Source organism: Salvelinus fontinalis, chromosome 10 (assembly GCF_029448725.1).
Source record: "Salvelinus fontinalis isolate EN_2023a chromosome 10, ASM2944872v1, whole genome shotgun sequence".
Classification (NCBI taxonomy): Eukaryota; Metazoa; Chordata; class Actinopteri; order Salmoniformes; family Salmonidae; genus Salvelinus; species Salvelinus fontinalis.
In genome coordinates this window covers 38,847,532-38,864,138 of record NC_074674.1, presented here as the reverse complement: position 1 = coordinate 38,864,138, position 16,607 = coordinate 38,847,532, and positions in this window count along the sequence as shown.

The window sequence follows — 16,607 nt, the reverse complement described above, 5'->3', positions numbered from 1 at the left end:
TGACCGCAACCATGACTAGCCCTCTGACTATGGTTGCCCTCTCACGGTCCTTACGCTAAGGAAAGTGATTCAGGCTTAAGTCAAAACAGACCCTGAAGATGATTGGTTGGAAAAACAGGACGTGCTGAATCATCTGGATCCTTGATGACACCTGGGCCTTTTCTCAATTGGAATGCTCAACTCCTGAGTCCTTTTCCTCAAACCTCTCTGTGCTCCTTTTTTTTTTTAAAGGTCAAAGGTAATCTAGGAGAGGGAAAGTGGACGAAAATGCACTTTATGAAATGAGACTGTCCTCCACTAGCACCTCATCAGGCAAATTACATTTACAGGGTGGAATCTCAAAAATAAAGTGATTAAAAAAAACGCATGTAGTTAGTTGTGCAAGACATTTTATAGATAAAATAATAAGTAGGATATATATATTTTTTCCTGCATGGTTTTCTCCTCCGACAGTAAAACACACTCTTAGAGAGAAAAAAAAAGGTTCCTTTATAGATCTGAAAAGGGTTCTATCGCTTGCTTCATATATAGAACCCTTTTATAGAGTTCTCTGATTAGAACCAAAGCGGTTCTTCTTCACTGAACCCAAATGGTTCCATATGGAACCCTGCCTGGTGCCATTTATGATTGATTAAAATAGTCTTCTTTTTTTTTTACAAAGAATATAATTTAACAGACCAATTAAATAATGGACTAAAGAATACCGGTATAGTTTTTAGAAGTTGTCATTATATGTAAACAGAGTAAGGAAATGTGCACTGGAGGCCAGGGAGGTGTCTCTTTGTTTCAATGATGGTCCACTTCAACTCTGGCTGACTTCTTTACAATACACTAAAGTACAGCTTTTTCCATTTCAGTTACAGTGAACAACCAAAAGAAGTGTGTTCTGCTCTGTTCTCAACCCCTCCTAACAGTATCCCTCACACATACAGTTGAGACGTGTACAGGTTCAAGCTCCATGAAGCACCCTTGGATGGAGAGCATGTTATAGGGTGTTAAGGGCCTTGCTCAAGAGCCTAACGGTAAAGGGGAATGTTATGAGGAATGTGAACTCAGCAGCCGTTCAGTTGTCAGATCAATTCCACCGTTTTTTGAGGGTTTTTTTTCAGCACCCGGCCCGGGATTCGAACCGCCCACTTTTCGGCCACAGGTCCAACTACCGCCAGTACAGTATGGGTTGTTGCCTGACTGGTTCCAGAGAAGGAGAAAAAAAACAAGCAAAAAGTTAATCTTTAGAAATAAACATGAGTTAATCTGCCATAATGAAGACAAAATGCTATGCAGACATAATAATCATTATGATTAATAATCATTATCATTATGACAGTATGGTTACTGACAGATTGAGCAAAACATATATAGTGTTTTGAAAGCAGAGGTGTAAAGTATTTAAGTAAAAAATACTTTAAAGTACTACTTAAGTAGTTTTTGGGGGTATCTGTATCGATATATATATTCTACAACTTTTACTTCACTACATTCCTGAATAAAATAATGTACTTTTTACTCCATACATTTTCCTTGACACCCAAAAGTACTAGTTACATTTTGAATGCTTAAACAGAACAGGAAAAATAGAAAATTCACGCACTTATCAAGAGAACGTCCTTGGTCATCCATACTACCTCTGATCTACCCAACTCACCAAACACATGCTTCGTTTGTAATGTCTGAGTGTTGGAGTGTGCCCCTGGCTCTATCAGTAAATTTTTTTGGTTTGCCTAATATATATTTTTTTTATACTTAAATATATTTATAACCAAATACTTTTAGACTTTTACTTAGGTAGCAATTTTAATTGAGTAATTTTCCATTAAGGTATCTTAACTTTTACTCAACTTTGACAATTGGGTACTTGTCACGCCCTGACCCTATTTTGGTTAGGTCAGGGTGTGACTAGGGTGGGTATGCTAGTTTTGAATTGTCTAGGGTTTTTGTAAGTCTAGGGTACGTAGGTCTATGTGATGTGTAGGTTTATGGTGGCCTGATATGGTTCGCAATCAGAGGCAGCTGTTTATCGTTGTCTGTGATTGGGGAACATATTTATGTAGCCATTTTCCCTATTGTGTTCGTGGGTTCTTGTCTATGTGTAGTTGCCTGTTCAGCACTCATTTTGTTTAGCTTCACGTTTCGTTTTGTTATTTTTGTTCAGTGTTCATTCTTATAATAAAGAAGAATGTAAGCACACTACGCTGTGCCTTGGTCTCCTCCTTTTGACGGCCGTGACAGTACTTTATCCACCACTGGTAAAAAGTAATGTAATGATTAACTTGGCTATTAAATCACCAAGACTTATCATCATGTATTATACATAATTTATACATACCTCCTCAGTCAGCAGCAGTCTTCTAATGGCTTCATGAAACATAGTTCCCACAGCTGACTCTACACTGAAATACTGAAGAAGAAAGTAACAACTAGATAACTGCCAATGTCAGGCTCTTTAGCAAATCCTATCATTTAAAAAAAGTATTTTTTTGAAAGAGTTGTCTGGCTAGCTTGTAAAGTGGTGAATTAAAGTAGCCTAACTTTTTCTGTTTATCTAGCAAAGTTAGCTAGCTAGCTAACTGACAAACATGCTCACATTTTATGTTATAATGTTTATTCATCTAGCCTGTTGTAACGGCAGTCTAGCTCTTCCTCCTCCTCAGACGAGGAGAGGCGAGAAGGATCTGAGGACCAATGTGCAGCGTGGTAATTTTCCATTTTGAATTTAATAGACAGGACGAAACACGAAGAACACTTGAATAATTTACAAAAAAACAAACGACGTTAAACAGACCTGAACATGAGAACTACATAAAACGAAGAACGCATGAACAGGAAAAGAACGAACGAGACGAGACAGTACCGTGTGGTGCAACTAACACAGACACAGCGACAATCACCCACAAACAAACAGTGAGAACAGCCTACCTTAATATGGTTCTCAATCAGAGGAAACGTCAAACACCTGCCTCTAATTGAGAACCATATCAGGCAACACATTAACCCAACATAGAAACACATAACATAGACTACACCACCCCAACTCACGCCCTGACCAATTAAACACATACAAAAACAACAGAAAACAGGTCAGGAACGTGACACCTGTAGTTTATCATATGACTTTGGTATCATATACAGTATTTGCATTAAATAATCAACTTTGGTTACCTCAATACGTTGGAAAATAAGAGCTTATTGATAAGCTACATGCAAGTGGGTTCAACCACCGTACTCTTGCATCATCATGCTGGAATGGCAGTTGGTTTTTGAATCGGAATGGCAGTTACATTTTGAATCGGAATGGCAGTTACATTTTGAATCGGAATGGCAGTTACATTTTGAATCGGAATGGCAATTGGTTTTTGAATCGGAATGGCAGTTTGTTTTTGAATCGGAATGGCAGTTGGTTTTTGAATCGGAATGGCAGTTACATTTTGAATTGACCGAAAGGTTCTGCAGTGCCTTCGGAAAGTATTCAGACCTCTTGACTTTTTCCACATTTTGTTATGTTACAACCTTATTCTAAAATAGATTAAATAAAACAATTTCCTCAGCAATCTACAAACAAATACCCCATAATGACAGTGAAAACAGGTTTTTAGACAGTTTTGCAATTTATTAAAATTAAAATAAAAACCCATTATTTACATAAGTATTCAGAACCTTTGCTATGAGACTCAAAATTGAGCTCAAGTGCATCCTGTGTCCATTGATCATTTATTTATCCTTTATTTAACTAGGCAAGTCAGTTAAGAACAAGAACTGCCTTGTTCAGGGGCAGAACGACAGATTTTTACCTTGTCAGCTCAGGGATTCAATCCAGCAACCTTTCGGTTACAGGCCACACGGTCTGGCCACTAGGCTACCTGCTGCCCCATCCTTGATGTTTCTACATCTTGATTGGAGTCCACCTGTGGTAAATTCAGTTGATTGGACATGATTTGGAAAGGCATTCACCTGTCTATATAAGGTCCCGCAGTTGACAGTGCATGTCAGAGCAAAAACCAAGCCATGAGGTCGAAGGAATTGTCTGTAGAGCTCCGAGACAGGATTTTGTCGAAGCACATATCTGGGGAAGGGTAGCAAAAATTGTCTTAAGCATTGAAGGTCCCCAAGAACACAGCGACCTCCATCATTCTTAAATGGAATACGTTTAGAACCACCAAGACTCTTCCTAGAGCTGGCCGCCTGGTCAAACTAAGCAATCTGGGGAGAAGGGCCTTGGTCAGGGATGTGACCAATGACCCGATGGTCACTCTGACAGAGCTCTAGAGTTCCTCTGTGGAGATGGAAGAACCTTCCAGAAGGACAACCATCTCTGCAGCACTCCACCAATCGGGCCCTTACGGTAGAGTGGCCAGATGGAAGCCACTCCTCAGTAAAAGGCACACGACAGCCTGCTTGGAGTTTGCCAGAAGTCACCTAAAGATTCTCAGAAACAAGATTCTCTGGTCTGATGATCCTTGATGAAAACAGAACCTTTTTCACTAAAGGGTTCTTAAATTGTTTTAAATAATAATACATTTTGAATTCAGGCTCTAACACAACAAAATGTGCAATAACATTAATACTCTATTTACATATGAAAGCAAAGCTCTACACCTGTGGCCTGGCCACCAAAGCATGAAATAACTTGGTCTGGTCTGCTGGCTGCTATAGGCCTGTAGTTCCATTAATCACCTGGTCTAGAGTGACTGCTATAGTCCTGTAGTTCCATTAATCACCTGGTCTAGAGTGGCTGCTATAGCCCTGTAGTTCCATTAATCAACTGGTCTAGAGTGGCTGCTATAGCCCTATAGTTACATTAATCACCTGGTCTAGAGTGGCTGCTATAGGCCCTGTAGTTCATTAATCACCTGGTCTATAGTGGTTGCTATAGCCCTGTAGTTCCATTAATCACCTGGTCTAGAGTGGCTGCTATAGGCCCTGTAGTTCCATTAATCACCTGGTCTAGAGTGGCTGCTATAGGCCCTGTAGTTCATTAATCACCTGGTCTAGAGTGGCTGCTATAGACCTGTAGTTCCATTAATCACCTGGTCTAGAGTGGCTGCTATAGGCCTGTAGTTCCATTAATCACCTGGTCTAGAGTGGCTGCTATAGCCCTGTAGTTCCATTAATCACCTGGTCTAGAGTGGCTGCTATAGGCCCTGTAGTTCCATTAATCACCTGGTCTAGAGTGGCTGCTATAGGCCCTGTAGTTACATTAATCACCTGGTCTAGAGTGGCTGCTATAGACCTGTAGTTCCATTAATCACCTGGTCTAGAGTGGCTGCTATAGGCCCTGTAGTTCATTAATCACCTGGTCTAGAGTGGCTGCCATAGACCTGTAGTTCCATTAATCACCTGGTCTAGAGTGGCTGCTATAGGCCCTGTAGTTCCATTAATCACCTGGTCTAGAGTGGCTGCTATAGGCCCTGTAGTTCCATTAATCACCTGGTCTAGAGTGGCTGCTATAGGCCCTGTAGTTCATTAATCACCTGGTCTAGAGTGGCTGCTATAGCCCTGTAGTTACATTAATCACCTGGTCTAGAGTGGCTGCTATAGGCCCTGTAGTTCATTAATCACCTGGTCTAGAGTGGCTGCTATAGGCCTGTAGTTACATTAATCACCTGGTCTAGAGTGGCTGCTATAGGCCCTGTAGTTACATTAATCACCTGGTCTAGAGTGACTGCTATAGGCCCTGTAGTTAATTAATTAATCACCTGGTCTAGAGTGGCTGCTATAGGCCCTGTAGTTCCATTAATCACCTGGTCTAGAGTGGCTGCTATAGGCCCTGTAGTTCCATTAATCACCTGGTCTAGAGTGGCTGCTATAGGCCCTGTAGTTCCATTAATCACCTGGTCTAGAGTGGCTGCTATAGGCCTGTAGTTCCATTAATCACCTGTTCTAGAGTGGCTGCTATAGCCCTGTAGTTAAATTAATCACCTGGTCTAGAGTGGCTGCTATAGGCCTGTAGTTACATTAATCAACTGGTCTAGAGTGGCTGCTATAGGCCTGTAGTTCTATTAATCACCTGGTCTAGAGTGGCTGCTATAGGCCCTGTAGTTCCATTAATCAACTGGTCTAGAGTGGCTGCTATAGGCCTGTAGTTACATTAATCACCTGGTCTAGAGTGGCTGCTATAGCCCTGTAGTTCCATTAATCAACTGGTCTAGAGTGGCTGCTATAGGCCTGTAGTTACATTAATCACCTGGTCTAGAGTGGCTGCTATAGGCCCTGTAGTTCCATTCATCACCTGGTCTAGAGTGGCTGCTATAGGCCCTGTAGTTCACTAATTAATCACCTGGTCTAGAGTGGCTGCTATAGGCCCTGTAGTTCATTAATTAATCACCTGGTCTAGAGTGGCTGCTATAGGCCCTGTAGTTCATTAATTAATCACCTGGTCTATAGTGGCTGCTATAGGCCTGTAGTTCCATTAATCACCTGGTCTAGAGTGGCTGCTATAGGCCCTGTAGTTCCATTAATCACCTGGTCTAGAGTGGCTGCTATAGGCCCTGTAGTTCCATTAATCACCTGGTCTAGAGTGACTGCTATAGGCCCTGTAGTTCCATTAATCACCTGGTCTAGAGTGGCTGATATAGGCCCTGTAGTTCCATTAATCACCTGGTCTATAGTGGCTGCTATAGCCCTGTAGTTACATTAATCACCTGGTCTAGAGTGGCTGCTATAGCCCTGTAGTTCCATTAATCACCTGGTCTAGAGTGGCTGCTATAGGCCCTGTAGTTCCATTAATCACCTGGTCTATAGTGGCTGCTATAGCCCTGTAGTTCCATTAATCACCTGGTCTAGAGTGGCTGCTATAGGCCCTGTAGTTCCATTAATCACCTGGTCTATAGTGGCTGCTATAGGCCCTGTAGTTCCATTAATCACCTGGTCTATAGTGGCTGCTATAGGCCCTGTAGTTCCATTAATCACCTGGTCTATAGTGGCTGCTATAGGCCTGTAGTTCCATTAATCACCTGGTCTAGAGTGGCTGCTATAGTCCTGTAGTTCCATTAATCACCTGGTCTATAGCGGCTGCTATAGGCCCTGTAGTTCCATTAATCACCTGGTCTATAGTGGCTGCTATAGGCCCTGTAGTTCCATTAATCACCTGGTCTATAGTGGCTGCTATAGTCCTGTAGTTCCATTAATCAACTGGTCTAGAGTGGCTGCTATAGCCCTGTAGTTCCATTAATCACCTGGTCTAGAGTGGCTGCTATAGCCCTGTAGTTCCATTAATCACCTGGTCTAGAGTGGCTGCTATAGTCCTGTAGTTCCATTAATCACCTGGTCTATAGTGGCTGCTATAGGCCCTGTAGTTCCATTAATCACCTGGTCTAGAGTGGCTGCTATAGGCCTGTAGTTCATTAATTAATCACCTGGTCTAGAGTGGCTGCTATAGGCCCTGTAGTTCATTAATCACCTGGTCTAGAGTGGCTGCTATAGCCCTGTAGTTCCATTAATCACCTGGTCTAGAGTGGCTGCTATAGCCCTGTAGTTCCATTAATCACCTGGTCTAGAGTGGCTGCTATAGGCCCTGTAGTTCCATTAATCACCTGGTCTAGAGAGGCTGCTATAGACCTGTAGTTCCATTAATCACCTGGTCTAGAGAGGCTGCTATAGGCCCTGTAGTTAATTAATTAATCACCTGGTCTATAGTGGCTGCTATAGCCCTGTAGTTCCATTAATCACCTGGTCTAGAGTGGCTGCTATAGCCCTGTAGTTCCATTAATCACCTGGTCTAGAGTGGCTGCTATAGCCCTGTAGTTCCATTAATCACCTGGTCTAGAGTGGCTGCTATAGCCCTGTAGTTCCATTAATCACCTGGTCTAGAGTGGCTGCTATAGGCCCTGTAGTTCCATTAATCACCTGGTCTAGAGTGGCTGCTATAGCCCTGTAGTTCCATTAATCACCTGGTCTAGAGTGGCTGCTATAGCCCTGTAGTTCCATTAATCACCTGGTCTATAGTGGCTGCTATAGGCCTGTAGTTCCATTAATCTCCTGGTCTATAGTGGCTGCTATAGCCCTGTAGTTCCATTAATCACCTGGTCTAGAGTGGCTGCTATAGGCCCTGTAGTTCCATTAATCACCTGGTCTAGAGTGGCTGCTATAGTCCTGTAGTTCCATTAATCACCTGGTCTATAGTGGCTGCTATAGCCCTGTAGTTCCATTAATCACCTGGTCTAGAGTGGCTGCTATAGGCCCTGTAGTTCCATTAATCACCTGGTCTAGAGTGGCTGCTATAGTCCTGTAGTTCCATTAATCACCTGGTCTAGAGTGGCTGCTATAGGCCCTGTAGTTCCATTAATCACCTGGTCTAGAGTGGCTGCTATAGTCCTGTAGTTCCATTAATCACCTGGTCTAGAGTGGCTGCTATAGCCCTGTAGTTCCATTAATCACCTGGTCTAGAGTGGCTGCTATAGCCCTGTAGTTCATTAATCACCTGGTCTATAGTGGCTGCTATAGCCCTGTAGTTCCATTAATCACCTGGTCTAGAGTGGCTGCTATAGCCCTGTAGTTCCATTAATCACCTGGTCTATAGTGGCTGCTATAGGCCCTGTAGTTCCATTAATCACCTGGTCTATAGTGGCTGCTATAGGCCAGTAGTTCCATTAATCACCTGGTCTAGAGTGGCTGCTATAGGCCTGTAGTTCCATTAATCACCTGGTCTATAGTGGCTGCTATAGGCCCTGTAGTTCCATTAATCACCTGGTCTATAGTGGCTGCTATAGGCCTGTAGTTCCATTAATCACCTGGTCTATAGTGGCTGCTATAGGCCTGTAGTTCCATTAATCACCTGGTCTATAGTGGCTGCTATAGCCCTGTAGTTCCATTAATCACCTGGTCTAGAGTGGCTGCTATAGCCCTGTAGTTCCATTAATCACCTGGTCTAGAGTGGCTGCTATAGCCCTGTAGTTCCATTAATCACCTGGTCTATAGTGGCTGCTATAGCCCTGTAGTTCCATTAATCACCTGGTCTAGAGTGGCTGCTATAGGCATGTAGTTCTATTAATCACCTGGTCTAGAGTGGCTGCTATAGGCCTGTAGTTCCATTAATCTCATGGTCTATAGTGGCTGCTATAGGCCTGTAGTTCCATTAATCACCTGGTCTATAGTGGCTGCTATAGGCCTGTAGTTCCATTAATCACCTGGTCTAGAGTGGCTGCTATAGGCCTGTAGTTCCATTAATCACCTGGTCTATAGTGGCTGCTATAGGCCTGTAGTTCCATTAATCTCCTGGTCTATAGTGGCTGCTATAGCCCTGTAGTTCCATTAATCACCTGGTCTAGAGTGGCTGCTATAGGTCCTGTAGTTCCATTAATCACCTGGTCTAGAGTGGCTGCTATAGGCCTGTAGTTCCATTAATCACCTGGTCTATAGTGGCTGCTATAGGCCCTGTAGTTCCATTAATCACCTGGTCTATAGTGGCTGCTATAGGCCCTGTAGTTCCATTAATCACCTGGTCTATAGTGGCTGCTATAGCCCTGTAGTTCCATTAATCACCTGGTCTAGAGTGGCTGCTATAGGCCTGTAGTTCCATTAATCACCTGGTCTATAGTGGCTGCTATAGCCCTGTAGTTCCATTAATCACCTGGTCTAGAGTGGCTGCTATAGTCCTGTAGTTCCATTAATCACCTGGTCTAGAGTGGCTGCTATAGGCCTGTAGTTCCATTAATCACCTGGTCTATAGTGGCTGCTATAGCCCTGTAGTTCCATTAATCACCTGGTCTAGAGTGGCTGCTATAGGCCTGTAGTTCCATTAATCACCTGGTCTAGAGTGGCTGCTATAGGCCTGTAGTTCTATTAATCACCTGGTCTATAGTGGCTGCTATAGGCCTGTAGTTCCATTAATCTCCTGGTCTATAGTGGCTGCTATAGGCCTGTAGTTCCATTAATCACCTGGTCTATAGTGGCTGCTATAGGCCTGTAGTTCCATTAATCACCTGGTCTAGAGTGGCTGCTATAGGCCTGTAGTTCCATTAATCACCTGGTCTATAGTGGCTGCTATAGGCCTGTAGTTCCATTAATCTCCTGGTCTATAGTGGCTGCTATAGCCCTGTAGTTCCATTAATCACCTGGTCTAGAGTGGCTGCTATAGGTCCTGTAGTTCCATTAATCACCTGGTCTAGAGTGGCTGCTATAGGCCTGTAGTTCCATTAATCACCTGGTCTATAGTGGCTGCTATAGCCCTGTAGTTCCATTAATCACCTGGTCTAGAGTGGCTGCTATAGGCCTGTAGTTCCATTAATCACCTGGTCTATAGTGGCTGCTATAGCCCTGTAGTTCCATTAATCACCTGGTCTAGAGTGGCTGCTATAGCCCTGTAGTTCATTAATCACCTGGTCTAGAGTGGCTGCTATAGCCCTGTAGTTCCGTTAATCACCTGGTCTAGAGTGGCTGCTATAGGCCTGTAGTTCCATTAATCACCTGGTCTATAGTGGCTGCTATAGTCCTGTAGTTCCATTAATCACCTGGTCTATAGTGGCTGCTATAGCCCTGTAGTTCCATTAATCACCTGGTCTAGAGTGGCTGCTATAGCCCTGTAGTTCCATTAATCACCTGGTCTAGAGTGGCTGCTATAGCCCTGTAGTTCCATTAATCACCTGGTCTAGAGTGGCTGCTATAGGCCTGTAGTTCCATTAATGTCTGATTGCTGTACTTTGTTGGAACACTATTTGCCTCTGTAACAGAACTGCATTGACTGTTTTCCTGATAATAACAGTAATCATGAGCTTGGTATATGTTTTGGCAGACATTCTGTTTTCTACTTTCATCCACATGCCTGTTGCTCTGTGCACTGACAGTATCACTTACAAAACTTGTTTTATAATATTGACTTTTGACTCTGTGTTTATGGGTGAAACATTGAGTGGATGTAAACAAGGTCATGTGGAGCCACTTTCAACCAGGTGGATAAAATGAAGCTATTGTTTTCAAAACAGTCCAATAATACCAATAATCACAGTACTTTCAAATGATACACTGCTCCAAAGAATAAAGGGAACACTAAAATAACACATCCTAGATCTGAATGAACGAAATATTCTTATTAAATATTTTTTTCTTTACATAGTTGAATGTGCTGACAACAAAATCACACAAAAATGATCAATGGAAATCAAATGTATCAACCCATGGAGGTCTGGATTTGGAGTCACACTCAAAATTAAAGTGGAAAACCACACTACAGGCTGATCCAACTTTGATGTAATGTCCTTAAAACAAGTCAAAATGAGGCTCAGTAGTGTTTTTGGCCTCCACGTGCCTGTATGACCTCCCTACAATGCCTGGGCATGCTCCTGATGAGGTGGCGGATGGTCTCCTGAGGGATCTCCTCCCAGACCTGGACTAAAGCATCCGCCAACTACTGGACAGTCTGTGGTGCAACGTGGCGTTGGTGGATGGAGCGAGACATGTCCCAGATGTGCTCAATTGGATTCAGGTCTGGGGAACGGGCGGGCCAGTCCATAGCATCAATGCCTTCCTCTTGCAGGAACTGCTGACACACTCCAGCCACATGAGGTCTAGCATTGTCTTGCATTAGGAGGAACCCAGGGCCAACCGGACCAGCATATGGTCACACAAGGGGTCTGAGGATCTCATCTCGGTACCTAATGGCAGTCAGGCTACCTCTGGCGAGCCCATGTAGGGCTGTGCGGCCCGCCAAAGAAATACCACCCCACACCATGACTGACCCACCGCCAAACCGGTCATGCTGGAGGATGTTGCAGGCAGCAGAACGTTCTCCACGGCGTCTCCAGACTCTGTCACGTCTGTCACATGTGTTCAGTGTGAACCTGCTTTCATCTGTGAAGTGCACAGGGCGCCAGTGGCAAATTTGCCAATCTTGGTGTTCTCTGGCAAATGCCAAACGTCCTGCACGGTGTTGGGCTGTAAGCACAACCCCCACCTGTGGACGTCGGGCCCTCATACCACCCTCATGGAGTCTGTTTCTGACCGTTTGAGCAGACACATGCACATTTGTGGCCTGCTGGAGGTCATTTTGCAGGGCTCTGGCAGTGCTCCTCCTTGCACAAAGGCGGAGGTAGCGGTCCTGCTGCTGGGTTGTTGCCCTCCTATGGCCTCCTCCACGTCTCCTGATGTACTGGCCTGTCTCCTGGTAGCGCCTCCATGCTCTGGACACTACGCTGACAGACACAGCAAACCTTCTTGCCACAGCTCGCATTGATGTGCCATCCTGGATGAGCTGCACTACCTGAGCCACTTGTGTGGGTTGTAGACTCCGTCTCAAGCTACCACTAGAGTGAAAGCACTGCCAGCATTCAAAAGTGACCAAAACATCAGCCAGGAAGTATAGGAACTGAGAAGTGGTCTGTGGTCACCACCTGTAGAACCAATCCTTTATTGCGAGTATCTTGCTAATTGCCTATAATTTCCACCTTTTGTCTATTCCATTTGCACAACAGCATGTGAAATGTATTGTCAATCAGTGTTGCTTCCTAAGTGGACAGTTTGATTTCACAGAAGTGTGATTGACTTGGAGTTACATTGTGTTGTTTAAGTGTTCCCTTTATTTTTTTGAGCAGTGTATATATATAATTTAAAAAAAACTGTTTGTGGGAACTACAGTCAACGGAATAGTGATAAATGTTAAAGTTTGGAATTCCCCTTTACTATCTCAGTCTGGGGTTGGTGAGGTGGTTGTGGTAAAGTTCAGAATTTATATGAATTAGCATGACTTGAGACTGATGTTTTTGTTTACTGTATTTTATACTTTTTGTTGTTGTTGTTCTTTGGCTCTAAATGCACGGTCAAGAGCGCTTGCAGAGAATGAGAGCGATATTTGGAGAGGATTTAATGTGGACCCGATGAGCAATGAGGAGGGTGGCTTTCAAAACGGCAAACCGGTGTGATTTGTCAAGCCCCCTTACTTCCGGAGTGAGGTTCTCACTGCCCTTAGTGAAGCCGCTTGGAGAGGGACCAGAGCTACTTGGAGAAGGACCAGAGATACTTGGAGAAGTACCAGAGCTACTTGGAGAAGGACCAGAGCTACTTGGAGAGGGACCAGAGCTACTTGGAGAAGGACCAGAAATACTTGGAGAAGTACCAGAGCTACTTGGAGAAGGACCAGAGCTACTTGGAGTGGGACCAGAGCTACTTGGAGAAGGACCAGAGATACTTGGAGAAGGACCAGAGATACTTGGAGAAGGACCAGAGCTACTTGGAGAAGGACCAGAGCTACTTGGAGTGGGACCAGAGCTACGTGGGAGGTTTTGAAAACTAAGGTAGGACATTTTTTATTTTATTTTTAACTTCACTCCACAGAACAAGTTTGAATATGTGCTTCATATTCATCACATATGCAGGGGGGCCTATATATATATTACCGTGTGTGGTTCTGCTGTAGCTAACATTGATTTATTGCTTTTGAAAGTTATATTCAGACATTGTGATATTTGTTCTACTGATACATTCAGTGTCTTTAAAATGTATACGAAACATGGGCCGTCTTGTAAGCCCCACTATGTGTGCAAATGCCGGGTGTTCTACAGTGTCGTTTTTGCTATACATTGATGTCTAGAAAATTAGTATATAAGATATTCAGACTTGTTTAAATACCGCAGCAATACTGCTTACTGCAGTGACGCCTCTCCATGCTCACTATGTGTTCCAGGACCCGGGCAAGACAATGGGTGAGACAAAAGTTGGAGGTACATTTTGAACGGGGTATGGTATTAGGTGCCAGGAGCATCGGTTTGTGTCAAGAACTGCAACGCTGCTGGTTTTTTTTCTTCACGATAAACAGTTTCCTGTGTGAATCAAGAATGGTCCTCCACCCAAAAGAGATCCAGACAAATTGAACTGTGGGAAGCATTAGAGTCAACATGGGGCCAGCATCCCTGTGGAACGCTTTCGACACCTTGTAGAGTCCCATGTCCCGATGAATTGAGGCTGTTCTGAGGGCAAAATAGGGGGCAACTCAATATTAGAAAGAGGTTCCTAATGTTTTGTACAATCTGTGTATAGTGCACTACTTTTGGGATCTGAATAAACTAGTCCACTTAGTAGGGGAGATATTTGGGATACAACCATTGTCTGGTGTCTGGACACCTCTGCTGTGTGCAATATCAACAATAACACACCGCTCCATCGCCCTCCAGCTACAGAGGACTCAACAGGCTGTGTGCAATATCAACAATAACACACCGCTCCATCGCCCTCCAGCTACAGAGGACTCAACAGGCTGTGTGCAATATCAACAATAACACACCGCTCCATCGCCCTCCAGCTACAGAGGACTCCGCAGGCTGTGTGCAATATCAACAATAACACACCGCTCCATCGCCCTCCAGCTACAGAGGACTCCGCAGGCTGTGTGCAATATCAACAATAACACACCGCTCCATCGCCCTCCAGCTACAGAGGACTCCACAGGCTGTGTGTGTGTGTGTGTGTGTGTGTGTGTGTGTGTGTGTGTGTGTGTGTGTGTGTGTGTGTGTGTGTGTGTGTGTGTGTGTGTGTGTGTGTGTGTGTGTGTGTGTGTGTGTGTGTGTGTGTCCTTCATAGAGAGTTAGATAAACATAGCAGAACCAATGCTATTCTTCCACCTATGGTTTATGTTCTCCTTTTATCTGCACTCTGTACTTCACTCTGTACTTCACTCTGTACTTCACTCTGTACTTCACTCTGTACTTCACTCTGTACTTCACTCTGTACTTCACTCTGTACTTCACGCTGTACTTCACTCTGTACTTCACTCTGTACTTCACTCTGTACTTCACTCTGTACTTCACGCTGTACTTCACTATGTACTTCACTCTGTACTTCACTCTGTACTGCACTCTGTACTTCACTCTGTACTTCACTCTGTACTTCACTCTGTACTGCACTCTGTACTGCACTCTGTACTTCACTCTGTACTTCACTCTGTACTTCACTCTGTACTGCACTCTGTACTTCACTCTGTACTTCACTCTGTACTTCACTCTGTACTGCACTCTGTACTTCACTCTGTACTTCACTCTGTACTTCACTCTGTACTTCACTCTGTACTTCACTCTGTACTTCACTCTGTAGTGGAGTGTTTCTTGCTTTCTTTAGGGTTTTTACACATTATTTAGACAGTAGGAGAAGCAGACAGGGAGACAAAATATACATCTGGATGAAATCTGGCTTACCATCCCTACGGTGAAGCATGGTGGTGGTGGCAGCATCATGCTGTAGGGATGATTTTCAGTGACAGGGACTGGGAGACTAGTCAGGATCGAGGGAAAGATGAACGGAGCAAAGTACAGAGAGATCCTTGATGAAAACTTTCTCCGGAGCACTCAGGACCTCAGACTGGGACAACGGTTTACCTTCCAACAGGACAACGACCCTAAGCACACAGCCAAGACAATGCAGGAGTGGCTTCGGGACAAGTCTCGGAATGTCCTTGAGTGGCCCAGTCAGAGCCTGGACTTGAACCCAATCGAACATCTCTGGGGAGACGGGAAAATAGCTGTGCAGCGACGCTCCCCATCCAACCTGACAGAGCTTGAGAGGATCAATTTAATCAATTTTAGAATAAGGCTGTAACGTAACATAATGTGGAAAATGTCAAGTTGTCTGAATACTTTCCGAATGTACTGTAAAGTATATGTAAATATCTACCTCAATTACCTCGTACCCCAGCACATCGACTAGGTACTGGTACCCTGTGTATGTAGCCAAGTTATTACCTGGTACTTCCTGTATATAGTTATCATTGACTCAGTACTGGTACCCCGTGTATGTAGCCAAGTTATTACCTGGTACTTCCTGTATATAACCTAGTTATCATTGACTCAGTACTGGTACCCCGTGTATATAGCCAAGTTATTACCTGGTACTTCCTGTATATAGTTATCATTGACTCAGTACTGGAACCATGTGTATACAGCCAAGTCGTCGTTACTCATTGTGTATTTATTATTACGTGTTGAAATGTTCTATTATTTGTCTGTTTAATTTCTCTCTGCATTGTTAGAAAGGCCTGTAAGGAAGCATTTCACTGTTAGTTGTTTACGAAGCATATGACGAATACAATGTGATTTGATTTTGAGTCAGCTGCAAGTCTCCCAGCCAACCAAGACACCCTTACCAACTCTCACCCTCTCCCCTCCTAACTGCCTCCCCACTCTGCTCTTCTTACACTCCTCTCCCCCCTCTTCCTGATGTCTTCCAGTAGGCCAGATGTGTGGAGGCATAAGGGGGTGATGATGGATCCCAGCCAGCTCCCCAGAGGGGTTCCCAGGCCCATTTTGTGACCGTCAGGGCTGGCTGTCAACTACAGTGCCAGGCTCCACGTGGGGGTAGAGGCCCGTACCGGCACGGCTACAGACTACTGTCACCACTCTGTTCTGCTCTGCTCTGCTCTTCTATGTCCTTTTCTGCTCTGCTCTGTTATGCTCTGCTCTGTTATGCTCTGTTATGCTCTGCTTTGCTCTGTTATGCTCTGCTCTAATCTGTTATGCTCTGTTATGCTCTGCTTTGCTCTGTTAAGCTCTGTTATGCTCTGCTCTGTTAAGCTCTGCTCTGTTAAGCTCTGCTCTGTTAAGCTCTGCTCTGCTCTGTTATGCTCTGCTCTGTTATGCTCTGTTATGCTCTGCTTTGCTCTGTTATGCTCTGCTCTGCTCTGTTATGCTCTGTTA